This window comes from Durio zibethinus, chromosome 16 (genome assembly GCF_047325235.1).
Source record: "Durio zibethinus cultivar Kanyao isolate XHJ-2024 chromosome 16, ASM4732523v1, whole genome shotgun sequence".
NCBI classification, from domain to species: domain Eukaryota; kingdom Viridiplantae; phylum Streptophyta; class Magnoliopsida; order Malvales; family Malvaceae; genus Durio; species Durio zibethinus.
The window spans coordinates 7,253,893-7,262,554 of record NC_143177.1 but is presented as its reverse complement, the minus strand read 5'-3'; the positions used below and the strand labels follow the sequence as shown (position 1 = coordinate 7,262,554).

Here is an 8,662-nt window from a genome sequence, read left to right as displayed (position 1 = left end):
TCTATGAAATTAGGTTTAGGGTTCTAAAGTCGTTACACGTGGAGAAGATTAGCACCCCCACTGTACCCGTTAAAGACAGTACCAATTGATTGTATGCTGATAGCACCTAATTATATAGTATTTTTACATGTTAAAAATGGTGTTGTATTTTAAATTTTGGATGATTTTTGGTGCTTTTCATAATCTTTTCATGATTTTAGGTTTTCAAGCTTATGGATACCATTTTCATGCAAGCCATGCATGTAAGCATACAAAGAGCAACTTTGGCCTAATCTTAAAGCTTATAGTTGAACCACCTTAATCTGTATTCATAGACTTTCAATTGCATAAGGACTCACCCATAATGCATTTAGCTAAGTCTATTTTAAGAAGGATTGCATGCTAATCCAGGCTCACTTGAACACTGTCATGTTCAGCTAAAGAAAAGCTTGATCCAAACATGATTCATTTGCTTAGCCATGAATAAATTATGTTTACAGAAGGACTCGATATTCACCTAGACCACTTGCAAAAGGGAATGAATTGCACATGTGATATTTGAAGAGTTTCAAGCTAGCATAGACTTTAACATGATTGGCCAAAAAAGTTTGAAATAAAAAAAAAATTCTATCCATTTGGCCATAAAAAGGGAAAGTTAATTTGCAAAATCATAGACTTCTGACACTATCCTATTAAGCCAATACTCCATCAAATCAAGCCTTCGTGCAATTTGCACCACAATAAAGGCTAGGTACATTCGGCCAAGAAGAATTTGAAGTCCATCACAAATCTTTTTGCTTAGCCTTAAAGATTTTTGCTTGGAGTAGGATTTTATCCTTTTGAATTTCAAGAATTGGATAAAAAGTAAATTATTTCTTCTTGGATTTCATCATAGCTGAATTGATAAAGGGAATTGGATCAAGATTTAGTCACAATCTTAGGGTTTCACCATTGGTACTTGAAAAGCAACGTAACATTATAATCTATAATCCATAAAGAGACTACACTGGAATACTTCAATTTATTACTTAATTTGTGCACTTGTAGGCTATACCAAAAAGTAGTAATTAAGATTTTTGGCACCATTGTCGAGGATTATAGTGATGTTCTCAATATCAATAAAGAATTCTTAACTTCTTATAATTAAACCTTTTTTATTTATTTACTTTTCTTTTGCTTTTTTTTTTAATCTTTTATTATTTGCATATGCAAATTTAAAAGTGTTGACGTAGCTCAGTTGATCAAGAAATTGAAAAAAATTCAAAATTAGAAAAAAAAACCAACTAGTAGCACATATACCAATACCCATGGCTAACATAAACAATAAAGGGCAAAACTTAAGGCACTGTATAGTTCCCAATGCAGATGGTTTTCAACCATCCATTAGAAAGCCAACTATCCAAGCCAATGATGAAGCCTTCAATTTTAAAAATGGTCTAAATTTTTGTGCAGTTTGGAAGGTTACCAAGCGATGATCCAAATTTTCACCTTTTTAGCTTTCTTGAATTATGTGATACTTTTTCGCTATAATAGTGTTTCTAATGAATCAATTAGACTAAGATTATTTTCTTTTTCTTTAAAAAACAAGGTGAAAAGTTGGTTATCATCATTACGTTCTGGTTCAATCACAATATAGGATGATTTGGTCTAAAAGTTTTTTGCAAAGTTTTCTCCACCAGCAAAAAAAGCAAAACTAAGTAATAAGATCACCACTTTTCTACATGCAAATGGCAAAACATTATATAGTGGATGGGAATGATTCAAGTAGTTGTTAAGGAAATGGCCACACCATAGTCTACCCCAATGGTTTCAAATTCAGATATTTTACAATTGTCTCACACTAACCATGAGAATCACCTTAGAGTCAATTGTTAGAAGGAAAATTATGAGTAAGACTTTTGAGAAAGCAAATGAACTTATTAAAGATATAGTTGATAACAACTACCAATGGGGGATAGAAAAAAAGGTAAGTAAATAGTCTGTTGGTTTATTTAAGATTGATGCTATTACTTTTGTCAATTCCCAATTATCTACCTTCACCAAAAAGATTGAACTTTTAAGAAACTAACCCTAAGCCAACCATGTAAATGTTATAGAAAATCCTTTTATCTCTTATGATATCTGTGAAAGTCTCCATTACACTGAAAGGTGCCAATTTAAGGTAAAACCAATCCACTTTGTTCAACATCATAAGTTATCCATTCTTGAAACCATAGTACACCAACAATCTACCTTACAAGATTAAGCCAAATCTATTGAAAACATAGGATCTCAAGTAAACACAATAGCCAAAAATATTCTAACGTAACAAGAAAAGGTAGTAGTTATAACTTTAAAGAGTGGAAAAACTTTACCAAATAAACCACTTGCCTAAGAAAAGACTCCTAAGTTACTAGAGGTAAGTATGAAAAGTAATGAACAGTCCTCAAGGGCTCCTTCAAAGATGACTAATCCAAGAATTCCATTTCTGTAAAGATTTAAGCAACAAAAAAAAAAGGTAATTTATAAGATTTATGAAACTCTTAAAAAAAATTTGTAAGTCACCATTTGTTTGCTAAAGCCATCGAATGAATGCCTAAATATACTAAGTTATTGAAAGGAATTTTGTCTAAAAAGAAGAGATTAAAAGACCATGAACTATGGCAATCACTCAAAGATGTAGTACCATCAATAAGAGAGGATACCACTAAAACTAAATGATCTATGGAGTATATTATTCCTTGTATTATTGGTAACCAATGTTTTGAAAAAACATTATATGATATTGGGAGAAGGAAAACTTGAACTAACTACAATAACAATATAGTTAGCTAAAGGAACTATTAGACATCTTAAGGGTGTGGCTAAGAATTTAATGGTACAAATAGGAAGGTTAATGTTCCCAATAGATTTTATGGTTTTAAAAATAGATAAAATAGTCAAAGTGCCAGTTATATTCAGAATACCCTTCCTAAAGATAAGAAAAACCATCATTAATATAGAAAAAAAGGGAGTTGACAAAGAGCACACATGATCAAATAGAGATCTTCCCTATAGAGGTACCTAAGAATGTTCAACCAAAGTGTAAGGTAGTTAGGGTAATAATAACAAGTGTAAAAGTAGAACACAAGGAGAAAATAACTCTTAAGCCATCCATTAAAGAGCCCTCAACTGTGGAATTAAAGCCCTTGCCATCACACTTAAAGTACGTATTTTTTGGTGAAGCATCCACTTTTTCAGTTGTCATTCCTTAGCTTTGAGCTAAAAGTAAGGGGTAAAATTACTAGAAGTGCTGAAAAAACATTAAAGGCATTTGTTTGGTTAATAGCAGACATCAAAAGTATTAGCCCTACCATATGTATGCATAAGATCTTACTAGAAGATGATCATAAGGCAATAATTGAGCAACAAAGGCATTTGAATCTTGCAACGAAAAAGGTAGTTAAGAAAAAGGTAATCAAGTGGCTAGATGTAATGATTATATACCCTATTTTAAATAGTTCATGGGTGAGTCTAGTCTAATGTGTACCTAAAAAAGAAGGTATAATAGTAATAACTAATGAAGATAATGAGTTGATCCCTAGATGAATTGTAACTAGATGAAATATCTATATAGATTATAAGAAGTTGAACAAAACCACTTGTAAGGTTCACTTCCCCTGGCCTTTTGTAGACCAGATGCTGGATAGGTTGGTAGGACATGAGTACTATTGTTTACTTAATGGGTATTTGGGCCATAATCAAATACCCATAGCCTTTTAAGACCAAGAGAAAATCACTTTCACCTGCCCTTATGGCACTTTTTATCTTCAGAAGAATGCTCTTTGGCTTATGTAACGTGCTTGCTACATTTCAGCAATGTATGATGGCAATCTTTTTAGACATGGTGGAAAAAATCTTAGAGGTATTCATGGATGACTTTTCAGTTTCTGGTGACAACTATAAACTATGTCTTGCTAACTTGTCTAAGGCATTTCAAAGATGTGAAAGGAACAACCTAGTACTAGATTAGGAAAAATATCATTTTATGTTTCAAAAAAGGATTGTACTAGGGCATAAAATGTCTACAAAAGGGATAGAAGTTGATCAGGCAAAAATAGATGTGATTGATAAACTATCGCTACCAATTAAAAATATTAAAAGTTTTTTTTGGGCATATTGGCTTTTATAGGAGATTAATTTTTGATTTCTTTAAGATTTCTAAAGCATTATGCAAATTGTTGGAAAAAGAAGCCAAGTTTGAATTCACCCCAGATTATGCAAAAGCATTTCAAACTTTAAAAGATGAGTTTGAACACTGCGCCTATTCTTTTTTGGCCTGATTAGAACCAACCCTTTGAATTAATGTGTGATATAAGTGATTTTGTAGTAGGGATCTACAACAAAAAGACAAGGTTTTTCACCCTATCTATTATGCAATAAGACTCACAATAATGCCCAGCTTAATTATATGACAACAGAAAAAGACTTGTTGCTATAGTCTTCATCCTTGAAAAATTCAAACCTTATTTGATGGGAATGAAAGTGGTTGTATACACAGATCATGCAGCAATCAAATATCTAATTACAAAAAAAAAAAAGTGAAACCACGATTGATTAGGTGGGTGTTATTGTTACAAGAGTTTGACTTGGAAATAAAAGAAAAAAAGGTTATGAAAATCATGTAGTAGATCACTTGTCAATGATCAAAATAGAAGACAATGATGAGGAGTCCATTCAATAGTTATTTCCTAATGAATAACTCTTGGCCATTCAGAAACCACCATGATGTGCTGACTTGGTAAATTATTTTATAGGTAATATTCTCCAACCTAATTTAACTTATCAGTAAAGAAAAGAATTCTTGCATGATATTAAGTATTACATTTAGGATGACCTTTTCCTATTTAAGCAATGCAAAAACCAAGTTTACTAAAGTGTGTCCCTGAAAAGAAGGTAGAAAGCATCTTACAACAATGGCATGCCTCAAAGTATGGAGGGCACTATAGAGGAGAGAGAATGATAGCCAAGGTATTACAATATTGGCCTACCTTGTTTAAAGATATATGCAGAGTGCAACTTAGTGTGACATGTGTCTAAGGATTGGAAACTTGACCAAAAGATAAGTTATGCCCTTTTACAACATCTTAAAGGTTGAAATCTTTGACATTTGGGGAATAGATTTCATGGGGTTGTTTGTGTCATCTTATGGGAACTTATACATCTTGCTATCTGTGGATTATGTTTCAGAATAGGTTGAAGTAATTGCTTCACCTTCCAATGACATTAAAGTGGTACTATAATTTTTTAATAAGAACATCTTTTCAAGGTTTGATACACCTAGAGCCATTATGAGTGATGAAAGTACTTACTTTTGTAATAAAATCTTTGAAAAATTGTTGTTAAATATGGATTGACTCATAGGATTGCCACTGTATATCACCCTTAAACAAATGGGCAAGTTGAGGTCTCTAATAGAAAGATAAAAAATTTTTTTGAAAAGATAGTCAATCCTTCTAAGAAAGACTGGGCAGTTAAATTCGATGATTCCTTGTAGGCTTATAAGATGACATACAAGAACCCTTTGGCAATGTCCCTTTATTAATTAGTCTATAGGAAAACTTGTCATCTACCTATGGAATTAGAACATAAAGCTTACTGGGCTATTCAAAATTTGAATCTTGATCAAATTCTAATTGGTGAAGTAAGGCTGCTACAATTGAATGAATCAAATGAATTCAGATTATAGGCCTACAAAAATACCAAGCTATACAAAAAAAAAAATGAAGTGATGGCATGACAAAAAGGTAGTGTAAAAGAGCTTTGAGCCTGGACCAAAGGCATTGTTCTTCAACTCAAAATTAAAACTGTTCCCTAAAAAGCTAAAGTCAAGATGGAGTGGACCCTTTATTATGACTCAAGTTTTTTCCTATGGAGTTGTGGAAATCATGGATGGAGAAGAAAAATAGCCTTTTAAGTTTAATAGGCATTGATTGAAAGTATACCATGGTGGGACCATAAGGCAAGTGGAGGAAGTTGTGTGTTTAACTAAACCTTATTTAGGTATGGTTACGCTTGACCAAAATTGGTTCTGCTTGGAAGGCAACTCAAGTTTTACTTTAATGGTTTATATTTTCTTTATATTTTAGGACATGTATGTTTTAATGTTTTGGTTAGAGTTGTTTTGTTTTTAGGAATAAAGTGAAGTAAGGATGATGCCTCATGCAAATGGATATTCAGCCTTGAAATGAATTTGGAGAGTATTTCTTTTTCTCTTATATTCTATTTTGATATATTGTTCCATTTAAGTGATGGGGGGAAGGAATGCTTTTTGAACTTAAAAGATTTTATGATCCCATTTTTGCTTTTAAACTAAATTGACATACTCAAATTTCATTATGATGCTCACTTAATTGAAATTGCATACATTTTCTAAGAATGACTAAAGTATGATATGAAGATTGATTATGAATATGGTGGAACCCAATTATGCTTACTTGTGCATTATGGACATGTTTATGATTTTGGAAGAAAAGGAGGTGCAATGAATAAATGAAAGAAAGAAAATAGAAAAAGGAAAGGCAAAGCCTAAAAAAAGCCAAAATGGCTGAGTTATATTGTTTACAAAAAAAAAAAAGGCCATAAATATAAAAGAATAAAGTGATGCCTCATAAGTCAAAAAGACCTCCCACATGTTCCAAGTCCAAGAAATTTAAAGAAAGTAAACTTAGGGTTTTTTATTCTAAAATTTCTTTTTTTTTTTTACCTTGACCCCAGCCTTACATTACAAGCTTAAAAGACCTTTTAATCTTGAGGCAGGTATGTAGGTCTAACATTAGTGGAGAAGGATAGGGAAAGTGAACATATAAAGTCTATTCTATCTTAAAATTGAAATGTGATGAAGTATTTTGCATTTTTTTACTGGAGTTATATGCATGAATTAATGATTGAGTAGATGTATTTGTGTAATAAGCATAAAATATTGAGAGCTTGCTTTATAAGAAAATTTTTGTGACTTTATGTTTATACTTGGCTTTGTATTATGCAAAGCACATGATAAGAATTTGATGTAATTTTTGAGAGTATGTATAATGTCCTTTATTTTTGTTGATTTAAGGTTTAGCTTGAGAGTAAGCAAAAATTTAAGTGTGGGAGTGTGATAGCACCTAATTATATAGTATTTTTACATATTAAAAATGGTGCTAAATTTTAAATTTTGGATGATTTTGGTACTTTTCATGTTGTTTTCATGATTTTAGGTTTTCAAGCTCATGGATATCATTTTCATGCAAGCCATGCACGCAAGCATACAAGGAGTAATTTTGGCCTAATGTTGGAGCTCATAGTCAAATCACCTTGATCCACGTTCATAGAGTTTCAATTGCACAAGGACTTTTCCATAATGTATTCAGCCACCTTCATTTCAAGAAGGACTGCATGCTAATCCAAGCTAACTTGGACTCCATTATGTTCAGCCAAAGAGAAGCTTGATCTAGGCATGATTCCTTTACTTAGCTATGAAGAAATTGTGTTTGGATAAGGACTTTATATTTAACTAGACCACATTCAAGAAGGAATCAATTACATGTGATTTTGAAGAGTTTCAAGCTAGCATAGACCTTAGCATGATTGGCAAAAAGAGTTTGATCTCTAAAAGAACTCTATCTCTAAAAGAACTCTATCCATTCGACCATGCAAAGGTGAAGTTAATTTGCAAAATCATTGACTCTCCAAAGCACTATCATATTCGGCCAAGAAGAATTTGAAGTCCATCATAAATCTCTTTGCTTAACCTTGAAGATTTTTGCTTGGAGTAGGATTTTATCCTTTTAAATTTCAAGAATTCGATAAAAAGTAAATTATTTCTTCTTGAATTTCATTATAGCTGAACCTAAGGAGGGAATTTAATCAAGATTTATTCACGATACGATGAATGGCCAAGATTGCATCTTTAAAGTCCCATTTGGCCAAGCATACCCATGAAAGAGAAGTCCCATTTGGTCATGCCTCTTCGGAAGATAAAAACCAAGCTTATCACCTAAAGCTTGAATCCAAAAACAATTCTTGTAAATCTTACCCTTTGGCCAAAACTTCCATTATAAATAGAGAGGCCATTCACCCTATTCCATCATTCCATTCCACACTTCTCTTCTCTTTTTAGTTCTTAGTTTGAGCCTTTTTATTTCTTTAGTTGAGTTATTGGCTTAGATGATAGATTTGCCAATAAGCACAAAGCTTTTGTTCTTTAAATTCTTTTACTTTAATTCAAGAAGTATTATTTTCAAGATCTTTTCTTTTCTTATTTTCAAATTGAAAATCTTGCTTTTCCATTATTGATTTTGGCAAAGCTTTCTTTTTCTTTTACAAGATTTATTGAAGCATTCCTTTAATCTTTACAAAGTTTCAGCCATCACTTTCTCTCATGCTTTACAAGTTTTCTTTAATGCAATATTTATTTTAAGTCTGCTACAAGCAATCGACGTTCTCAAGTTCTTTTTATTTTTCAAGCTTTCAATTCTTATTTTCTTAGATCTGATCTTTGGCAATCTTCTTCTACTTCTCAAGTGATAGTTGGTGTAATCAAGATCTCTACCTACACATTACTTTTAATCTTTGCTTTCCTTTACCCCACAAACAACCGTAAAATTTTAATTATTTAGATATAAGATCTTAGGGTTTCACCATTGGTACTTAAAGAGCAAACAAACATTATAATCTATAATCT

The 8,662-nt window shown here is 31.9% G+C and overlaps 1 non-coding gene across 1 annotated transcript; it reads right to left on the bottom strand.

Annotated features, from left to right (window-relative positions):
* Positions 1-1,669: 1,669 nt before the first annotated feature.
* LOC149514254 (small nucleolar RNA R71) lies at positions 1,670-1,776 on the bottom strand. Its single transcript, XR_016328912.1, has one exon. It is a non-coding gene; the product is annotated as a small nucleolar RNA R71 (small nucleolar RNA).
* Between the last annotated feature and the right edge of the window lie 6,886 nt (positions 1,777-8,662).